Here is a 23,355-nt window from a genome sequence, read left to right as displayed (position 1 = left end):
TTTTATAAATTTTCAAGAACACATTATTGAGAGAAGATTTAATTTTTATAACATAATCATGCCAGCAATGTTAGGTATCATGAAAAATCCTTCATGAAAATAATCATGAAAGTTTTATGATCCTTGGATTACACTTAGAACAAAGTACCACACACTAATCAAAGTAATCTAATGATCATAAATCTTTTATGTTCATTTTCATGTAAAAAATTTTACGATTCCTAATTTTTCTCTAATCATTCGATATATGTTAAAAAGAGCTTACATGTATTCAGAAAATAATTGAGACAAAATTTTAACAAGTCAAATCTGCATATGCCGGATGCAACTGTTAACATTACAATAAATAAGTAATTATCATGTTTTTTAATAAATATATTTTAATTGTGTGTCCAATTAATAATAAAGAAATTAAATAAATATATAGTCTTAACAACAAAGAAATGATGAATAAATTTTAACATATCATTGACTGGAAGTCTTCTCGATTTACTGAATAATTTTTTACAATAAAATATTCCTAATTCCTGTTGAAAATATATGTATTTATCTAATATGGTTTTTGTTATAAAAATAAAATAAGCTGATAATGTTAAATATCATGAAACATTAGTGGTTGGTTTAGGCAGCCGGTGGGACTTAGTGAGACAAAGACAACCCTGACCCCACAAAGTTATAAAGTTCACCAAAACTCGAGTATGTAGTGATGTGAATACTAGGAAGCTTCGTAGTGGGCCAAGCCCAGCCCATTAGAGGTTTATATCTCTACGGGCAAATTACAAAATACATCCTGAGATTGGTTTAACATATAATTTGTTCTTTATAATTTTAAAAATTATATTTTGTTAATTTTATAATAAATCATTCATTTTATTAATAAATTAATAATTCAATTAATAATTTTTAATGATATTATAAATATATTTTAATTAATAATTTAAATAATTTTATTATTGTATAGGATAATAATTAAAAAAATTATTTTTTAGTTAATTTTATTAAATAAAAAATTATGATAATGGGGTATTTATAATTTTTTAAATCATATAGGTAGATAATCTTTATTTTATGCAAATTTTAGAAGGTGTGTTTATAATTTACCCTATCTCTAATTCAAATCATAATGTACTCTTTTTTTTTTTTTTTTTTTTATCAAAATACACCAATCACATAGAATCGAAAAGCCTTTCAACAAGTGTCGTAGAGGGAGAAGAAACCCAATCTAACAACAAAACCACATCCAAACAAGCTCAGGCTGTCCAATGGGAAGCCCTATTAGTTACTCTAAAGGACACTCCATCTCGACTGGTAAGCGACCGAATGTCTTAAGATCATAATATATTCTTTGTAATACAATTTGAAGTATTTTGAATGATAATATATCATGCTAAAAAAATATATAAAAAAAATTGAATTATGTGTAGTGCACTCTATATAATACAATCTATATTGTGTTTTAAGTAACAACGTAGCAAGTTAAAAAATAATAAATAAATATATAATTAGAAAGAAAAAAAAAAAAAAAAATCGAATTCATTCCACACAGCACAACATAACTTCTCTCAGCAAGCCATGATTGACTTCCAAGTTTGTCATGATTCTCTCAGCAAGCCACGATTGATTTCTAAGTTTTGGTCATGTATAGATAATATAAGAACAAACTAGTCACCAATAACGAAACTTTTTTAAATTTTTTTTTAAAATCCTTTTAAATATCAGAGTTCACTTGGGGAATTATTCTTAAAATCTTAAAAAGCACTAGGGGGTATATTCCCAGTGGACCTAGGGGCACAATTTTTCTATCCTCACACATTTGAAATCAAAATTTAGGAGATTGTTAAGGTTCTGTTTGGATGAATGGATTTAGAGTGAATCTTGTAAAACACATGAGATTAAGTTATATAGGTAAAACGAGAAATTGAAAAGAAAACAAATTAAAAATATAATATAAATGTTTTAATAGGATACTTGTAAACTATAATACTTAGCATAAATAACTCCCTCGAATAAAATAAAATTAAAAGAAAAGAATAAAAAACTCCTAAATTTACCTCTAGAAGGTGAAGTGTTGAATGTCAGATTTTAATTTGTTTATGAACCAATCAATTAAAATTTAATCCCTACCAATCATTTTGAATAAATTTAAAGATAATATTTTAAAAATCTCTCATATTATTTTTTTTATCTAAAAAATTATTTTAAAATTGCTAAAATATCACCCTTAAATTTACCCCCAATAACATGCACGGTTGCTATAAGTTGAACCATGATTAAGGCCAAATTGCGCAACATTAAGGCTGTTAATCAGGATTTCTTAACTTTGCTTACTTGTCAAATTATATATTGTATGTCTGTTTAATGTCAATCAGGTTATACATAGTCGGAGCATAAAATGGGCAAAAATACAGAATTTGGAGAGAAAATAGTTTCTTGTTCGTGCGTTGACTTTTTTCGAAAAACAGACCCAATGTTTTAAACATGTTTGAAAGACAACAGAGGTATAAAAAGGCAAGAAAGGAGCTGAATTAGGGTTCTGAAATTTTGTTTACACCAAAGGGAGGCTAGGGTTTTAGAGAAGGGGATTTTCCCTCAAGCTTCAAGGACAACTCCCATGGGGGTTCCATCTCCTCCACCTCTTCCTACTCCTCCATAAGTGGCTAGTCTTCTTTTCTAGGGTTTTGATGAAACCCTAGCCATGTAATAGGATTTTTCATAAAGTTTGATTGTGAATCAGTTTGAATCAATGTATGAATGATTTAGAAATTTTTAATAATTGTTTCTTTCATCTCTTCTAATATTTTACTTTTTGTGATTGTTTAAAGCTTTCCATACATTAGTTTTCTTTCTGTTTGTATTCAAAGTACGACATGCTATGAGAGACGGGTCGTATTGCTACCATAGTTTAGAGCAAACGCCTCGTGCTACTCAAGATGATTTCGTACCTGTACGTTGAATGCAACAACCCTCTTGATCAGTATTTCAAACTTGAAGTTGTGAAATATTGGGTATTTTAAACCGGATTGCAATTGATGGCCGATGTTAATTCTCATTTATGTGGTTAGTGGTGAATTCTTTGCCCTAGGATTTTTTCCAAAAATTAATATCTCAAACCCTAATTTTAATTGTCAATTTAATTTCTCAATTTCATTTAATTCTTGTTTAGTCATAAAATCTCTCAATCTTTTTAGTCAAAATTAATTTAAGAATTTAGCGATTGAATTAGTCTAATTTCACATTTGTCATTGTGGATCGATACCTAGACTTGCCATTATTTTAAAAGAATTTGGTATAGTTTAATGTTTATTTTTGGTGTCTGTAACGACCCATCAAATTTTGGCATCGTTGTCGGGGACCTCTGGCGAAATTGAGTAATTTAGAGTTACATTCCTATTTTAATTTGTAGTTTAGGGTTTTATATTTTAGTGTTACTAAGTGTGCAGAGTATTTGCAATTGAAACCATCACTGAAGTGCAAGCGAAGCGCAGCCAAGTTTTAAACAAAAATACCGTAGCACCAAAGTGCTTTAAAAAAAAAACATAAGCAAATACACACAAACAGAGCACCAAAGGGCTAAAAAGAAAGAAAGAGTTTAAGTGGATTAGAGACAACGGTCTACTGGTCAAGCATCTGTAAGAGGAGTAAAGCATTTTCGTTTAACCACTATGAGTATTTTCTCCTTTGATATTCTATTTTCATAACTTAGTGCACAGAGTCGGAACTTAGTGTATGTGTGTGTGAGTAATGTATGCACGGGCGCCGTTCTTGTCACCTTGAATTATGGAGTTTAGACCTTAAACTAGAAAGGACTTTTAGGAAACTTAAAGCCTCTGTTCGTGTTCCTAGACTTGAATATTCATATCCATACTTTGAAACAATAGAGATGGAAAACCTGAATGGCCTAAATGGGCCCAACCAGACCCTTAAGGATTACTTTACACCCACTGTATATACATCACCATCATGCATCCAATTACCCGACACCACTGCTGCTCATTATGAGATTAAGTCCAGCACTATACAAATGCTCCCATCATTCCATAGACTAGCTTATGATGATCCTTATAAACATTTGAATGAATTTCTGGAAATTTGCTCTACAGAGAGGATCCAGAATTTCACAAATGAGGCCTTGATGTTGCGATTGTTCCCATTCTCATTAAAGGACAAAGCTAAACATTGGCTGAACTCCTTGCCTGCTAATTCTATCACAACTTGGGACCAATTATAGCAAAAGTTTCTGGAGAAACACTTTAGACCAACCAACTTAGGTGAGTCATTACCAATTTTGCTCAAATTGATGGCAAGCAATTTCACGAGACATGGAAGAGACTTCGTGACCTTTTCCAACAGTGTCCCCATCACTAAGTGCCGATTGGTAACTTGTTCAAACATTTTACTATGGCATAACTGAGCCTCACCGCCAAATGATGGATTCATCTTGTGGTGGGACATTTATGTCCAAAATGACACCGAGGCATGGCAATTATTTGAGAACTTAAGTAATAATTCCCTTCACCATGCCTCCGCAGCTTGGCAAATCCAGCAACCAGTAGTTGGAGCCCCAAAAACAATGGGCATTTATGGCAAAACCTAGAGTTAGCCCAACAAGTAGAGGCATTGTCCCACAAAATAGACCAATTATTAGCTGCGTGACATGCCCCTACACAGCAAGATTAGCCTCAATTTCACGAGACGTGTGCTATTTGTGCAAGCCATGCTCATGATTTGAGTGAGTACCCTTCGCTATCACAATTTTCAGAGTTAGTCCAAGAGCATGTGAATGGGGCTTAAGGATTCTCCAACCCAGGTAATGATCCATACTCCAACACATACAATCTGAGATGGAGAAATCACTCTAATTTTTCATGGAGACCTCCTTCACAAGACACTTCTTACAACCCTCCACCATCAAGGCAGAATTTTAATAATTTTTCCAACCAATCTTCCAATCGACCATCGCAACCTTACCGAACCCCATAACCTTACTGGCAACTACAACTCCCACCTATTCCTCAAGGTAACTATGTCTTTGAGACTCAGGTGTTAGAAGTTCTCTCAGAACTTAAGAGGTTAGCACCAGTAGTTCGCTCCCACACTCACTCCATTGCCAAACTAAAGGCCCAATTAAGTTAAATGGCTAATAACATGAATAGAAGAGAGAAGGAAAAATTACCGAGTCAGACCGTGGCCAACCCTAAGTGTTAATATGGGGCAAAATGGTCGGTTTGGAATGAAAAACACAATGAACAGGTGCAAGCGGTGATTACCTTCAGAAGTGGGAGGAAGTTAGAGTCTTGACCAGTTGCGTCTGATGCAATCAGGGCTAAGAAGTGTGACCATGGTGGTACACCCAATGAGAGCAAGAGTGAAGGAGAAACACCTAAGGGGGATGACTTATTCTCTAGCACTTCACATGAGCCTAAGGTACCATATGTGCCTAAGGCACCCTTTTCCCAATGCCTTGATACACTGTCCCCTTTTAATAAGAAGACGACATCCATGGAAGCAATGATGGAGGTCTTTAAACAGGTAAAAATCAACCTCTCCTTGTTGGAGGCGGTTAAGCAAATACCCTCCTATGCTAAATTTCTAAAGGACCTTTGTATGCAAAAGCGTAAATCTAGGACACACATGTCCCAAAAAGTTATACTCACGAAGCAAGTAAGCTCCATCTTGTTGAATGACACACCCCCTAAGTTTAAAGACCTAGGTGCCCCAACCATTGCATGCATTATAAGGGACCATTTCATTGATAGGGCCTTGTTAGATTTAGGAGCTAGTGTCAATTTGTTATCGTACTCTGTGTACGAGGAATTTGGGCTTGGAGAGTTGAAGCCTATTACTGTTGCTCTGTAGTTGGCTGACCAGTCTCTCAAAGTGCCACGTGGCATGATTGAGGATGTGTTAGTAAAGGTTGATAGTTTTTATTTTTCTGTTGATTTTTTGGTCTTCGATATGGAACCGGTAGCCAGCTCTAGGAAGCAAATCCCGGTGATCTTAGGTCGACCTTTGTTGGCTACAGCCAATCTATGCATAAATTGTCGTACCGGGCTTATGGAAATCTCGTTTGGGAATATACAAGTGAAACTCAATGTTTTTCAAGCATGTCAACAACCCCATGAGAGAAAGGAGTGCTTATTTGTAGATGTTGTAGATGAGATTGTGGAGGAGGCTTTACCTTCCATTCTTGTAGAAAACCCTCTAGAGGCTTGTCTAGCTCATTTCGAGTTTGAAAATTTTGACATTGACGGGTCGGTTGAGGAGGTGAACACTTTACTCAATTCATCTTTTACACCAGATTTTCCTCCGTGGAAAGCCCGATTTGAGTCACTTCCTCCTCTATTTAGAGAGCCCGCCATACTATCTTTAGTCACACCACCTACACTTGAGTTAAAGCCACTCCCAGCCACACTCAAGTATGTTTTTTTAGGGCCCCAGGATACTTTACCAGTCATCATTGCATCTGACTTGACTGCAGAGTAGGAGAGTCAGTTAATAAGTGTTCTCGTGGCACATTGGAGTGCTATAAGGTGGTCTGTGGCTGATTTGAAAGGGATAGATCCTTCTGTATGCATACATCATATACATTTAGAGGAGGATGCCAAAGCTTCTCATGAAATGCAACGGAGACTTAATCCCAACATGAAGGAGGTTATGAAAAAGGAGGTGTTAAAATTGTTGGATGCGGGTATTATATACCCCATCTCGGATAGAAAGTGGGTGAGTCCCACGCAAGTGGTGCCCAAGAAATCGGGCATCACTGTTGTAGAGAATGAGCAAGGAGATTTGGTCCCCACACGAACCACTACTAGGTAGCGAGTGTGTATTGATTATAGGAGATTGAATTCCATGACTAAGAAGGATCATTTTCCTTTGCCATTTATTGATCAAATTCATAAGAGGTTAGCGGGGCAAGGTTTTTACTGTTTTCTTGATGGATACTTGGGGTATAATCAAGCCCGGTGTACCTCGCTGACCAAGAAAAGACCACGTTCACTTGTCATTTTGGCACTTTTGCATACAAGCGCATGCCCTTTGGGCAATATAATGCACCAACGACTTTTCAACGGTGCATGATGGCCATTTTCTCTAACATGGTGGAGAAATTTTTAGAGGTTTTCATGGATGACTTCTCCGTGTTTGGGCCATCTTTTGAGGAATGTCTCCAAAACTTAACCAAAGTCCTTATTCGTTGTGTGGAGACAAACCTGATTTTGAGTTGGAAAAAGAGCCATTTTATGGTTCGTGAGGGTATAGTGTTGGGACACATCGTGTCCCCTTGAGGCATAGAGGTTAACAAAGCTAAGGTTGACCTCATTGCAGGCCTTCTTCCATCCAATTCTATGCGTCAAATTAAGTCTTTCCTAGGACATGCAGGTTTTTACTGTAAGTTCATCAAAGATTTTAGTAAAATATCACTTCCTTTGTGTAGTTTACTTGCTAAGGACGCGCCTTTTATCTTTGATGAGGCATGCTTGAAGGCTTTTGAAACACTGAGAATGGCCATTACCACCGCCCCAATCATGAAATCATCGGATTGGTCGCTTCATTTTGAAATCATATGTGATACCTCAGATTATGCTGTTGGGGCTATGTTGGTGTAGACGCGCCCGCGTGGGCCTCATGCTACAGTTCGGACTCTCGATTTGTGTCACGGTTCTTAATCTGAACCAAAGAGTCCAAATCTGGCAAATCGTTTTGAGAAACAGATTTTTGAAAAAGTAGTGCCAAACATGGACTGCTTTGCCAGATACAGAGTCGCCACCTAAATATTTTTTATGGGAGAATTTAGGAAACCCTGACTCGGTGCCGAAGGCCACATGTCCGTCATCACCGGAGTTGTCTCGGCTCGGGAGCTTGGGTACGATCGGGGAAGGTCAGCTATGAGCACCCCCTTTCGCCCGGTCCGAAGACCGGCCTCTACTAACCGTGATATCCGTTTTTGAAAACTTTATATATTCTTAAACCAATTGTTAGCCTAGAATTACTATGTTATGCGCGCAGCAAACAAGTATAGACCGAATCGCCCAAATTGGAAATAAAACATTTTATGTTCGTTTTGAAAATGGTTTGCTACTCGTAAGTAGGCTAAAATGCAGGTTTTGCCACCTTCAAGTGGGCTTTTGGAAAAGATGGTTTTGCCACTATCTAGTGGGCTTAAAAAAAATCGCAGTTTTAACGCATTATCCCAATTTAAGCAATTTGACCTCCACCCACAGGCATTCAAGCAGTTTATCTCATGTAAGCACTTAGCCGCATGGCAAGCATACTGTCATGGCAACACTCACACGCATGCTGGATGCTAAAGCAAAAATACTTACATCGTACTCCGTGCCAAAACAGTAAACTAGTTAGCAAACATGCATGTCCTAGTTCATGTTAAAAGTGGCTAATGCATCACATGCAAAATGCGATCTAGGCAGGCCCGGCTAGCCCTAAACATGGCATATGAAATGCGATCAACTATCACATAGTCAATTTTTGAATTGAAGTACGAATGCAGTTAGCGTGATGTACCGAGCCTAATGCATGTCAACAAATGCATGAATGCACGCATGCATAGCATAAGGTATGCTAAAATAAATGTGCCCTAATCTACCATCATAAGCAGGTAAATAAAAGGGAGAAAGAAGTGGGGGTTGGAAGACATACACACACGCACCCACACTTATTACAAGTTTGCCCTCGCTCGGAGGGACCAAATAAATATTACAAATTAATTAACTACGCGAGCTAATTAAATATTACAAATTAATTAACAAATTAATTATTCTAAGAAAACAGTAAACTGCCTCGGGAAGCGTGCCGCCATGCGTAGGCTGCCTCTGTTTTCTTTCCTCTGCTCCTCTGAAGGCTACCAAAACCTCAGGACTGCTTCCTTGGACACTGAGGAGTGCCACCGGCTGAGTAGAATCGCCACCGGCAGTGTGGTGTAGTCATCGGCACAAGATGAATCCATCGGCTGCTTGTTTACTGCCGGTCGGCAATATATACTGCCGGTCGGCAAGGAATGTCTGCAGAACCTGCAATTGACAGCAACAGAGTGCAAAGCAAAGCATGGCAGCACAATTCAAGGCATATATGCACCATTCATGTCCCTTATCATGGTAATGACTCAAAGGGGCATGTGCCTCGATTCTCGGACCACCAATCACGCATTTCCATGCATGATGGCCCAAGGAATCAAGTATGCAACTTTCATGTCAAATGAAATGCAAACCAATCAAACAAACTAAAGCCCAACCTCTATCACATGATCAAGAGGCAAGGCATGCATGCCAATGCAATGCAACCTAGGCATACGAGCTAAGGATGCAACATGCCGATACAAGCAAACATGCAAGGTGAGCATGAAAATAAGCAAGGGATGGTCTTAAACATGAATTAGGCAGCTCTAGTTAGGCCCAAAACAGTGGCCAATGGAAGAAGATGAAGTGCCTCGAAATGCGTGCGCACGGGCACGCAAACCGAGGCAATGGCGTATGCAATGCAATGGCTAAAATGGCATATAGAATGCAACATGGACTTATACTAACATGAGAGAGCCTCAGCCACACTCACATAAGAGGCCGATGAATGAAAATGGAGTGCCTCGAAATGCGTGCACACGGGCACGCAAACCGAGGCAATGGCATACGCAATGCAATGGCATGGAAATGATATGCAAACATGCCAATGGGATTTCAGCAGCAAAATGAGGGGCAAAACAGCCCCGAAATGAGGCGAAAGTACGCCCGATGCATGGAATTCCTCCCGAAATGCGAAATTAGGCACCCGAAATGGCTTACAGCTATACAAAGCATGCATAATATGGACATGGAGCATGAAGACAGAAGCAAGACAGCTCTGAGACAAGAATTTTTACAGTTTATGACATGGCCAATCAGCAAGCAAAGATGGGGCTAAAATGGCATACAAAAACGGCCCTAAACATGCGATTATGTAGCAACTCACAGCTGCTAACTCCAAATAGGTTAGGGCCCTTCAACAACATTGAAGAGGGACCCAAAATATGCACATTTACAGAACTGTAAAAGCCCCAAAAACAAACATGGATAGGGCTAAGCTCTTATGCAAGAAATGGGCCAAAAGGTGGCCAAAGAAGCAAGTATGCAAAACATTCATCAAACAGCCAAAGACCCTTAATAAAACATGACAAGGGGGTCAAAATATGACTGTTTTTAGTTCGGACCAAAGTCCAAAAACAGCAACATCAGGGGCTGCCAAGACATACAAAAATGGGACCAAAAAGAGGATATAAAAGGGAGTACAACATGGAAGTCCCAAACAGTGTTGAGCCCTTCTTCAATGTTGAAGAAGGGCTCAAAATAAGCCTATCTACAATTTACTACATCCCCAAAAACAGATTACACATAGGCCAAAAATAACATGCAAGATTAGGGCCTAAAGGAGAGATAAAGAAGGAAGTGCTAGCTATTATCCTCAAACAGCAAGAGGTCCTCAATCAAACATTAAGAGGACCTCAAAATATGATGATTTGAAGTTTAGGTCGGAGCCCAAAAGTGCAAGCAACTATGGCTTAGATATAGGCCAAAAAAATGCGCAAAAGAGGGAAAATGAGACTCACCCTTGTAGAACCAAACTTTAGCAACCTTTGGACTGAGTTTGGGAGCTTTTAACCTCTGGAGGACAGCCTCAAGCTGCTGGAATGGGCATTGGATGCCTTGTGCTATGAGTTGATGAAGAAATGGCCCAAGAACAAGGGTGTTTGATCACTATAACACTCCCAAATGTAGAGAGAGAGGGAGATATAGAGAGAGAGGGTGATATATATGTTATATGTATGTATTAGGTCTGGTTTTGCTGAACCAAAACAAAGGAGGAGGATGGCTTCCTTTTATAGAGCAAGGAAAATGACATAAAGCTTCTCAAAGAAGCTATACAAAAGGGTCAAAGGGACCAAGCTTCTAAGAGAAGCTAATGCAAAGGTGCAAGCTTCTTGAGGAAGCCAAGACAAGGGGTCAAAGCTTCCTCAAGAAGCTTTGAGCAAAGGGTGCAAAAAAAGGGTCAAAGGGTGTGCAAAGGCTCAAAATAGCCACATATATGCACGTGGAGTAGGGTCTGTGCATCCCAGCTGGCACAGCTGGCATGCACCAGGCTTGGAGGGTGCAAATGGTGCAAACCGGCCAGAAAATTTGGTCGTCGGCCAAAATAAAGTGCCGGTCGGCATAATATTTTGCCGGTCGGCACAATAAATTGCCGGTCGGATAAATATAGTGCCGATGGGTGGCCGGTGAGGTCACAAAAGTGCCGGTTGGTGTCCAAATTGAAGCCCCGGAAGTTAGCTTTCCAATGGCGCAAACCTTGCATTAAAATTCCTCTTGTGGAAAAAGTTATGCCCATTTTGGTGAAGCCGCGCAGATTCGATCCAACCGGGATGATACCCAACTTCAACTGATCATATCTCCCCCACCCGGACTTGGTTCTAGGAGATTCTTGAGTGCAAAATGAAGCCCCGGAAGTAAGCTTTCCGACGGTGGTGGCCCCATAGCTAAAATCCAAGTGTACAGACAGATAAGCCCGATTCAGCGAGGGCTGCTCGACTCGCTTCTACCCGGATTCATGTCGAACTTCTCCCAAACTAGTTTTCTCCTCTCCTTTCCTCTTTTCTTCAACTCCAAACTCTTAAACAAAGTGTTTTGAAAGATTTGCCTCTCTTCTAGCCGAAGAAACTGATTCTTTGCCTTGCACATCTCTCAACACCGAGCAAACCATCAGTAGTGCCCAAGTCTTAAGGGCGGTCAAAAATGGGGTGTCTACAGTTGGGTCAAAAGGTCAATAGGGCACCATATGCTATATCCTTTGCTAGTCACACTCTCTCGGATGCACAATTGAATTATACTACTACCGAGAAAGAGTTGCTAGCCGTGGTCTTTGCCTTAGATAAATTCCAATCCTATCTTCTAGGCTCCAAGTTCATAGTCTTCACTGATGATACCACTTTGCGGTATTTATTATCAAAGAAAAAGACTAAAACTAGGTTAATTAGATGGATATTGTTGCTTTAGGAATTTGACTTGGAGATCCGAGATAAAAAAGGATCTGAGAATGTGGTGGCGAATCACCTCTCCCAAGTCCTTGTTGAGTATAATAGTGACCCTTTAACTTTGCATGATTCGTTTCTAGACGAACAACTTCTTGTAGTGTCACGAGCGAGTCCCTCGTGATTTGCACATATTGTGAATTACTTGGCCATTAGGCAAATTCCTCAAAATTGGTCTAAGCAAGACAAAGACCGATTCTTTTTGCAAGTCAAGTATTATTTTTGGGAGGATCTAGAGTTGTTTAAATATTGCTCCGACCAATTAATCTGACGGTGTGTGCCAAAGAGTGAAGTGCATAGCATTCTTACATTTTATCATTCGTCTTCATGTGGCGGTCATTTTAGTGGACATAAAACGGCCATCAAGGTTTTATAAAGCGGGTTTTATTGGCCCATCAATTTTATAGAACTTGTTTACGCTGTCAGCAAATGGGTTCGATATCTCAACGTGACATGATGCCAATGTCCCCTATTCTTGTGGTAAAGATCTTTGATGTTTGGAGGATTGATTTTATGGGTCATTTCCCGTCGTTGTTCGGGTTTGAGTATATTCTCTTGGTAGTGGATTATGTGTCTAAGTGGGTAGAGGCAATAGCCACCCGATCAAACGATCATAAAGTAATAATTAAATTCTTGCATGAAAACATCTTTAGTCGTTTCGGGTTTCCTAGAGCCATAATAAGTGACTAAGGTACGCATTTTTGTAACCGATTCTTTGAGTCGATAGTTAAGAAATACTCTATCACTCATAAAGTGGGCACTCCATACCACCCTCAAACTAGTGGCCAAGTGGAAGTCTCAAATAGGGAGGTGAAACATATAATAGAGAAAACGGTGAGGCCAGATAGGAAAGATTGGTCAAAACGTTTGATTGATGCATTATGGGCCTACCGCACTGCTTATAAGACACCCATTGAGATGTCACCATATAGGACGGTGTTTGGCAAAGCTTGCCATTTCCCGATTGAACTTGAGCACCGAGCGTTGTGGACCATAAAGAAGTTTAACTTCGATATGGCCGCGGCTAGGCTCAACTGGAAATTGCAACTCAATGAGTTGGAGGAAATTCAGAATAATGCATATGAGAGTTCGAGAATTTTTAAAGCTCGGACTAAGGAATTCCATGACAAGCACATTAATAGAAAATCCTTTGAACTCGGCCAAAAAGTGTGGCTTTTTAACTCAAAATTGAGACTCTTTTTGGGTAAGCTCAGATTAAGATGGGATGGTCCCTTTGTGGTTGTAGAGGCATTTATTCATGGTGTCGTTGAGGTGCAAGATCCAAAGAATGGCCACACTTTCAAAGTGAATGGCCAAAGATTGAAGCCATATATGGAGGGGATTCGGAATGGGAATATGATTGAGTCCATTGTTTTGATGGACCCTTTTTACTATGATTGAGAGATTGATGTCTTGTTCTCTTTCTTTTTTATTCTATTCTATTTTTCTTTATTCTTGTTGTGCTTTATTTGCGTCTAGGAGACTTTAAATCCTCTAAAGGTGTAATTCCTTTCATGTTAACCGCGTCCGAACGGCATCTGACGGTCTGGTATAGCCACCTAACTGTGTTTGTAGTGAGTTCTTAGAAGACTAACTTAGACGATGGAAACTAGAGTTCGAATGACAAAGCCTAGAACGCAAAGGTTTGAAATTTTTGAGACTAGAGTTTTGTTTAAATACCTAGGGGTGTAAAGATTGCTTCAAAACCACCCTGGCTTGAACTCTGTATGGCAACCCCAAAAAAGTTAGCTATATGTGCCTCGATTCTGGATATCGAATCAACCTAGTCTATCACCCTGTTGGAGAATAAGGAAAGTTACAAATATTGTTAGGAAGAAAAGTAGTACTCGTGATTTTCGTATGAAGATTATACTTTTATTGAACTTTATTTCTTTTCATAGGCTATTTTTATTTTGATTGTGAAATAATGTACAAGTTGGGTTAAGGAAGTAAAAAAAAAATAATAATAAAATAAAATAAAAAATAAAAAAATTCCTGCACATGCAGCAAAACCCACCGCACGTGCAGCCAAGTAGCCAGTCCCCAAATTTGAGCCTACTTTAATTGTAGGTGCGGGCAAGTGGTGCGGCAATAGAGGCGCACGCGTGGCTTGATCCCCGCACGTGCAGAACGTCGTTTCCAAAAAAAAAAAAAAAGTTTTTATTTTATTCTATCTAATTAATTATTATTATTATTATTTATTTTATTTTCGTTTTTGAAAAAAAAATTCAAATTTTTTATTCATTTTATTTATTTATTTATTTTAGTTTATTTTATTTTATATTCATTTTAAAAAAAAAATAATAATAATAATAATAATAAAATAATATATCTAACCCTACCCTCTTTTGACCATCACTTTCCCAACTACACTCTCTCTCTACCTCTCATCATCTATCTCTCTCTCTCTCTCTCAACCCCACAACCCACAAACTTATCAACCGCACCATCACCAACTTCTTCTTTCTTCTTCTTCTTTCAACTTTCACTCACCACTACTTTTCCATCAAAGCATCATCATCCTCTTTGTCTACGCGATCACCATTTTTTCGGGCAAATCTCCATTCTTTTTCTCTCTTTCTCCACTATTTCAAGGTAAACCTTCATTTTTGTTTAGATTTGTGGGTGCAGGAGTAGATAAGTAGAGTTTTGTTTTTGTTTTTGTTCAAGTCATCATATATTGATCATCCTTATAAAAAGTTCATTTTAATTATACTTAGCCTTTCTAATTCATTTTAGTTCCTAAGTTGTCTATTTATTTATTTAGCTGTTTAGTTGTTTATTTATTTATTTTATTATTATTTTTTTATTCTTTGTTAGTTTAATTCCTTACTTGTTAGTGTAGTTTATTTTCATTTGTTTAATCAGACGTTATTTACATAAAATGTTAATGTGTCTAGTTTATTTTATTTTAAGTTTCATATCTTGTAAAATAATAATAATAATAATAATAATAATAATAAAAAATAAAAAAATTATTTATTTTAGGTTCAGCAGTTAGTTTAATAACTAATTGTGTAACTAGTTTAGTTGTTGTTCCTTTTATTTTTATTCATATTTTATTTTAGTTCATTCATTTCTCTATCAAAAAAATAAATACAAAAACAAATTTTTTTAAAAAAATTCTAATATCTAACCTTTCTAATTCACTGTATTTTCCATCTATTTATTTAGTTGTTTAGATGTATTCTATTATCTCGGTATTACTTGTTAGTTTAATTCAATACTTGTTAAAATGTTAATATGTAAGTTTATATTATTATATTTTATTTTGTTTTAGGTTTCAAAAAAAAAAAAATTGATGATTATTGCATGTGGTATTTTAGTGGGCAGACTTGTGCTTAAATATCTTATTTGATTCTCATATTGGTTTCACGGGTATATGTGCCTATTGTTGGTGTATGCAGGACGTAAGTCGACAAATATCCGCTCGGGCCTCCAAAAAGGCTAGAGGTTCCACCTTCTCGGCATCACCACCGCCACTGTCACCACCACCAGTTGAGTTGCCACGACTGAAGTGGGCTTTACCCCCGCTTCACAAGCTCACACAGTTTAACATCACATATTTTAGCGTGACCCGGTCACTTCTTGGGTCGTTGAGCAGCTCCAACTCCGGCAATAGTTGGGCCTTTGCACTGTGACAGCGCCCACTTATCCTTGTATGGTATAGCTCTTCTACCAGAACCTGTATGAGTCACTCACCGAGGTAGGACTGCTGTCCACTATTAATGGCCATCTTGTTAGCATTACAAAATCCATAATTGCCAACGTTTTAGGGTTCTTTTCCAAGACGAAACACCAGCCTTTTCCGGAAGTTGTGAAACAACAACCCATACATAGCCTCAGCCAAGAGTACTTCCCGAGGGCCCACGGTGATGCAAGTTACACGTGCTTCTGCCGGAGCAAGCTACCTGGTCATTTGCTATTCATTGATTCCATGCTATTCATTGCTATTCTTGTAATATTGAAATTACTAAACGTAACATTTCAAAAAAAAATTCTTAGTATATTTTTTTCTAAAATGTAACATTCCATTATAATGCACTAAAAATTTCTAAGTATACTTTTCTCAAACGTAACACTTCAATCAATGTAATACACAAAAACTCCTTAATATGTTTTTTCAAGTGTAACACTCAAAAAACGTAATATTCCAATGTAACATACAAAAAAACTCCTTAGTGTATTTTTTTCAAACGCAACAACATAATATTCTTAAAAAAAAAAATCATTTATGTACTTTTTTCAAATGTAACAACGTAACATTTAAAAAAATTTCCTTAGTATATTTTTTCAAAACGTAAAATTCCAATTAATGTAACACACAAAAACTTTATATTTTTTGTGAATATAACACTCTAATATAATACTTTAATGTAACACCAGAAAATTACACTAACAAAAATGCAGATTTTCACACTCGACAAAAAAATTGTGGTGTAGCATTATCCACCTTATTATTTAAAAATAATCACATTCGGCCCAAGAATTGTTAATTAAAAGGAATTATTAACTATTTAATAACGTATTGTAAAAAAGTGAGATTAAGAACTATTTGAAAAAATTATTAAAAATAAATAAATTTCGACCCTAATAACAAATCAAACTCCAGAAGCTATTTAAATGATATTTCAGAAAGTTTAATTACAACATGAATGGTTTGGCAATGGCCTTTTTTTTTCAATTTTTTTTCTCCAAATTTTTTAAAGGTTAAAACAAAACAGAAAGATTTTTGTTCTGAAATTAATTTTTAAAAACAAAAACAAACATTTCCAATTGTCTACTTGTAAGAGACCTCTCAAACAATGCAAGGCCTAAAATTACACAATAATTGAGGGTTCCAACCATCAATAGTACAAAATTGGTAGGGTTCTTTGCAAACTGAAAACAAGTGCTCAAATACAAAAAGACATACTGCCGACACAGGCGTCAGAACCGAACTACCGAACTCTATGCATCGACGTTGTCCAAAAATATCTCCCTTAAATTATAGAGTTGTTCAAAAATGATTTGAGACTTCTAAATTTAAAAATCTTTACGTTCTTCAAAATGATTTCGATTACTTATGTATTTATTTATTTATTTATTTTCTTATATCTCTTATGTGAGTTACTAGAACAAAAATATATTTTAATGGCACTACATTAGTGGCATATTTTTAAAAAATGTCACAAAAAATGATATTTAGTGGCACGTTTTTTAAAAATGCCACAAAACAACAAACATAAAAAGCTCTATTGACATTTCAATGAACAAGTGTCACAAAACTACAACAAAAACATACTTTAGTGGCACTACACTAGTAGCATATTTTTAGAAAATGCCACAAAAATGATATGTTGTTTGAGATGACCTAAATAAGTGTACTTTTTGTCTTTTTACGAAAAGATGTGCAGAAAAGTAGAGAGGTGATGTGATGGAAAAAAGATAAAAAGATAAAAAGTGTGTACTTATTTTGAGTAGCCAAACTTGGCCTAGTGGGACATTTTTGAAAAATGCCACAAAATGACAAACATAAAAGGTTCTAGTGACATTTCAATGAACAAGTGTCACAGCACTACAACAAAAACATATCACTACAACAAAATGGTTCTTTCATGACAAAATTACTTCGTCTCCAATAGTGAAATTTTCGTCACCAAATTGATCTGTGACGAAATAATTCCGTCACCACGTTCGTCATCAATTCGTCGTCACTAAAAGTACCTGATGACGAAAATTTATTTCGTCACCTATTATTGGTATTTGGTGACGAAATATTTCGTCACTAAATGTTAAATATTTTGTCTCCTATAATGTTCATTTCGTCACTAGAATTAAATAAAATTTTATTATATTTGTTTTAGGTGACAAAATATTTCGTCATTAAAAATAGCAAAAGAATTTTTAGTGACGAAAATATCATCACCAAAAAATGGAAGAAAAAAACCCTTCAGTGACGAAAACTTTTGTCAACAAATATTTTAATTTAGTGATGAAATAGTGAATGTGTGACGAAAATATTTGTTGGGATTAGAAAGTTTTAGTGTCAATTTTTTTTTGTCGCCAATAATAAATAAATTTTAAAAATTGGGGTAGAGGGTTATATTTGCAATTTATATATTTTTTTCAATAAACAATACCTGTACATTTTAATAATCTATTAAATAAAATATCTAATACAAATCAATATAAAATTAAACTATTCATTATCATAAAACAACCCAAGCAAAATACATGTCTCATAGTATCAAGAAATTAATATATAACATCCAAACTATAACATCTATTCTAGTAAAATCAAAAACTACCACACAATTAAAATAACTTGTGCATTTTAATAACCTGCTGGATATAATGCCCATTACGAATCATTACAAAAACCTGTTCATTTGGTAATATCAACAAAAACTTGTTCTTTTAATCTATTCAAAAAAATATCAACAAAAAGATAAAATTTATCACAACATAATCATAACCCACAACAACATAATCAAAATACATGTTTAGTAATATCAACAAAAAGTACAATTACACTGTGATGGATGTGTCTGGTAATATTAACAAAAAAAACTCTTGCTATGCAGGTTACCAAATTCGTTCATCTCCAATCTGCCATTTAAAAAAAAAATTAAGGTAACCATTCACTAAATATGTTAGTATGCAACCTAGAAGAGAAAAAATAAAAATTTCAAAGTAAATTTGAAACCAAATTTTACCGTGCTTTGTTTCCTCTTTGACTTTTGAAACCTTGCAATTTGTTCATTTTGCTATGCTATTTGCCTGTTCATCAGGTGGAGGACTGTCAGCAGTATCCTAAAAGACGGAATAAAGTAGAAATTAACATAGCAAGTTTTAAAATAGGAGAAAACTTTATCACAGTCAATGAAAATATGAATCTAATAATACATGGTTCCATGATAAGGGTTTCATAATTCACTAGCTTGGTTTAACAACCATGGAATAAATGTAAAAATGCCAGTGTTAAACACAAAGTACCTTGGAACATTTAGAAGTGAATTTGAATGAATATATGGCACTGGAACTTTTCCAGTGTCAAAAGGCAATAGTGTGCCTTGGTGCTGAATTATCATATATAGAACGATGAAAAAATAAAGGGCATGACAAAAAGAACAAGGAAACCTAACTTTCTCATCAAAAGAAGTATCTTCACCAAAATCAATAAAGTTTTTACGTTTGTCATTACCAAAATAATATAGAAAGAGTAATTACAGCTTCACATCACATAAAAAAATAAATAAGAAAAAGAAACGCATACAACATATTATGACAAGTAGTAAAAGATTAAGGCCCCATTTGGGATGGTGGTTTTTTGGTTAAAATAGCCAAAAAGCCAAAACACCCAATCAAAAAGCCAACTAAAATAGTCACTTCCCAAATGAGCACTAAGTATCCTTCATTTAGTATCTGCTGCATTCAAAGCTTAAATCCTATGATAGCTTATGTTGAAACCACGAAATGGGTAAGCTTACATATCTGGCCATACTATCAATGATTTAGGCCTCAAATAGATGAGTTCGGATTTGTGAATCCCAAAGGATCATTGTTTCATGCTGTGGTGACTCCAATTTGAGACGGCCGTTGAACTAAGAGCAGTCACTTGTGCAAGTATTTAATCAAAGAAGCATATGTATGTAGAAACCTATATAAGAAGAATGCCAAATAGATAAGAAAGTTCAGTGCGTGCACTGATTCATTAATACAAAGGAAGTCCTAACTTTTAGTATCAAACTAGTAGCATGGAGCTATTTGCAAACATAAACCTAAACCATTGTAATGGGCTCTTATGCTATATATTGCAAAAATATTTTATAGAATTTTCTTATATGGTTTTTGGTAAAACTAACATCAACTCATTCTGCTGCATGACATCAAGATTCATGAAATCAATATAATTATAAATACTAACGATAAAATTTACATGCAGTGAAAGAACTAGAAGCAGAGATAATACCCCCGCTCGCTCACAAATCATGCTGTATTCACGCAGAAGCTTGTTCATATCTTGCTTCTCAGTTTCTCGGTATGCCTTGACTTGATGTTCCTCCAGTTGGCTTACTAGAAATTTTGTACCCACTAAAACCAAAAGATATCGAAAATAGAATACATAAACATGCATGTTTAAGTAATCAATAAAAACCATCTTTACACTTCATCCAATAAAACCCGTGTCAAGAATCACTGAGAATTGCACATCAGAAGCAATATAAATGAAGTGTTGGAAGGGGGGAAAGAGCAAATGGGGAGGGGGGAGAGGGGGCAAAGGAAATTTTTACGAGAAGAAAACAAGAAACAACTAAAATGAATACAACTCTCCCTGCTTGTTTATGAAATGGGTATAATAAAAATGTATTAAGATTAAGGGGACAAAAACCACATAAAAGCTACTCCAACTAATTGTACTCATTTTAATTAGTGTAAACAAACCAACTTGCATTAGCCAATCACAGAAGTTTAGACAACCCAGTAACTAACACAGGCCAAGAAAAAAGAAAATGCTTTCAAAGATAAATATTCACTTTCATTAATCAAAGAACAAAAATAAATTCCACTGTCAACCAATCCAACCCTCACAGCATCGTGGAAAATAGGATTGGAGCTGCGTAGTGGCCTTTAAACGATTATATTATTCTCAAAAAACTAAAGGATCATAAGTTATGCGTCACCCAATAAAAGATCTTTTTCTTTTTTTCTCACCAAAAAGAAAAACTAATAATATATTTATATATGAATATAGAAGCTTCCATGCGCTGTACAAGCCTTGCTAAATTTTCAAACTAACAAACTCTACTAGAATAAGGTTTTGAGAATAGATATGATTTCTCATATGACGTTGGATTGAAAGCAAGCGAACAAATGCATATTTATTCTTGTTAAGACATTTTCATGTGTATGTAAAGTCAGAAAAGAATGATCTCGCATAAAATATGCTTTACATAATAGTTTGCGATAATATTTGATAAACCTACAAACAATTTTAATGTATACGCAAGTCAATATAGGAACAAAATTAAGCATGACTTTAGATTGTACTATATGTTAATTTGATTTTTATCCACAAAGTAACCAAGAAGCAATACTATATCAAGTTTGGATCATAGATTCGATTCAAGAAATCCGGGTCAACGGATATGATCTTTGCACAATATCAGTATAACACAAAATAGCAATTCTATAGAAATTCAACAAGCAACATATATATGGAGAGCGTGCAGCAAGAAATTACTTAAGGGTATCCATTGCGCCGGTTCATGAACATGAAGGAGGCATATCTTCCTTCCTCCTGAGTTGTGCAATGCCCATAACACAGTTGATTTGTTCTCTTTCAATTCCTTTCCCACCGCTACGTACATCTTATCTTCTAGAGCAACTTGCACTGGTGGTTCCTTAATGATTTCATGCCTACTTGCCATCATTCTAGGGATTTCAATTTGAGGGTTTCTTGTTGGATTGGTCTGTTGTTGCATCATATCAAGCATAGGAGAAAAGGGCCATGATTGGAGCAGGTTTTTTGCTTCAGTTCTATAATTGTAGCCGTTATACGACCTCGTGGATCACTGTTATGTAATGGAACCAATAAGAAAACAAAAGGAGTAAGTTGAAATATATGCACAGGAACAAAGATGAGAAAAGGAGAGAGAGAGAAAGAGATACCTTGTCGAATTCATATAGGCAAAAATAGCAAGACCATCTATGTAATTGGCATTGGTTGCTGGAAGTAGATGGGCATTAGAAGTGATCTCATTACCAATTTTCTGATCGTTGCATAGGAAACAAAACATTAGGAAACATTTAAATACTTGGGTAATTCCAATGTGAATCCTACATGTTTAATTGCAATGCCATCATTAGGAAACAGAACATTCAAATAGAAGGGGGCTCTGTCAATTTATATAGTTTTCCAACAATTATATACTTGGGTATGTACTGAAAGCCATAAAACTTCAATTTCAAATTTAAGGGCAGTCTAAGAGTAAACTTTTTGTACCATGACTTTTTGGTTCCTTTAGATACTCACAGCCCATAAATCTTTATGTTTCCAAGATTGTCTTTAATTTACTAAATTGCTGGGCCATAATTAGTGCAAATTTCAATCGTAAGCCATTCAAAACATAAGAAACAATCACTATGGCACCTGGTTTCAAACTTTGAATTGAATTAAATACACAAAGTGAAGGCCACAAGGAAAATAATATGATGAGTGAACGAGAGAGAAAGAGAGGTAAAGATCAACAAAATGCAGATAAACAAACATGTAAATGAACGCATCGAACATTTAGCATTTTTAACATATGAAACACTTCAAATATGCGAAATGAAATCAAAATGACTTTTGTGATATAGAACAGAGAAGAGGCTGAGATCTGAGAGATCGAAAATTATAGTTAGGGTTTGAAATTGGGGGAGAGGGGGCAGAGAGAGAGAGAGATATATAGAGCAAAAATCAAGGGTTTATTTCAACAAAAATCAAGGGCTAGTTTCAACAAAAGTAAAGAATCAAGGGTCGATTTCAACAAAAATCGAAGTAGCAAAATAGTAGAAGAATAGAAGAAGATAAGAGAAGAAGAAAATAGAAGAGAAGAAAATACCTCAGTCGCCGCTGTTGCTCGCCGATTGCTGCCATTGCCGCCGCTCGCCGATCGCTGCCGTTGGTCACTCTCAGCTGGTCGAACGGGTGCCGGGTGATCAGGGATATGCAGAAGACTAGGGTTAGGGCTTGAAGAGAGAGAGAGAGAGAGGGAGAGAGGATTGAGAGATATGTTTGGAATCTCAAAAATAAAATAAAAAATGATTTGTTTCTTTGTGGGGGTGGGCTGCGGGCTGCTGAGATAAAAAAAAAAAAAAAAAAAAAAAAATTCACTTGACACATTTTTTTTTTATGACACATTGAATTAAAAGTAGGATGGTTTTAAATTTTTAAGTGCGACCTATATGTATTATTGTAGTATTGGTGGAATATTAGTAGATTAATTTTTTGCAACGGTTTGAAAAGTCGTCGCAAATTAACAAAAATAAAAAAAAAATAGGATGAGGCTTTAGGACTGAAGTGTACTGTTGGGCTCGTGAGGGCCTATCACGGATTTCGTTTTGATAATTTGAACCGTTTAATTTGTAGAATTCGTCGAGTACTATACACCTATAAAATATCACGTTGATCGGATATCGATAACTATGTGATCAAATCAATTTTATAGTGAAAGGCTGTTGGCGGTGAGCCGATCGGCACACCGGTGATGTGTGTGAATCGATGAAATGTTAGCAGCAGCGATGAGGAAACTCAATCCCGTGAA

General features: G+C 36.1%; 2 long non-coding RNA genes and 1 pseudogene across 2 annotated transcripts; 2 read left to right on the top strand and 1 right to left on the bottom strand.

Moving 5' to 3' along the window:
* The first annotated feature begins 12,493 nt into the window (after positions 1–12,493).
* LOC145800123 (uncharacterized) lies at positions 12,494–13,465 on the top strand (annotated as a pseudogene).
* Positions 13,466–14,421: 956 nt separating this feature from the next.
* On the top strand, positions 14,422–16,151 carry LOC114312095 (uncharacterized). The gene is made up of 2 exons (XR_003646739.2): positions 14,422–14,659; positions 15,472–16,151. It is a non-coding gene; the product is annotated as an uncharacterized LOC114312095 (long non-coding RNA).
* A 2,329-nt stretch (positions 16,152–18,480) lies between these two features.
* On the bottom strand, positions 18,481–22,833 carry LOC145801552 (uncharacterized). Its single transcript, XR_014343163.1, has 4 exons — positions 22,654–22,833; positions 21,719–21,819; positions 21,291–21,621; positions 18,481–20,140 (listed from the first exon to the last, which is right to left on the bottom strand). It is a non-coding gene; the product is annotated as an uncharacterized LOC145801552 (long non-coding RNA).
* Between the last annotated feature and the right edge of the window lie 522 nt (positions 22,834–23,355).

Source organism: Camellia sinensis, chromosome 10 (assembly GCF_055761805.1).
Source record: "Camellia sinensis isolate YWXY chromosome 10, ASM5576180v1, whole genome shotgun sequence".
Lineage (NCBI taxonomy): Eukaryota > Viridiplantae > Streptophyta > Magnoliopsida > Ericales > Theaceae > Camellia > Camellia sinensis.
The sequence above is the reverse complement of the archived record's forward strand: the minus strand, read 5'-3'. Positions and strand labels throughout refer to the sequence as shown.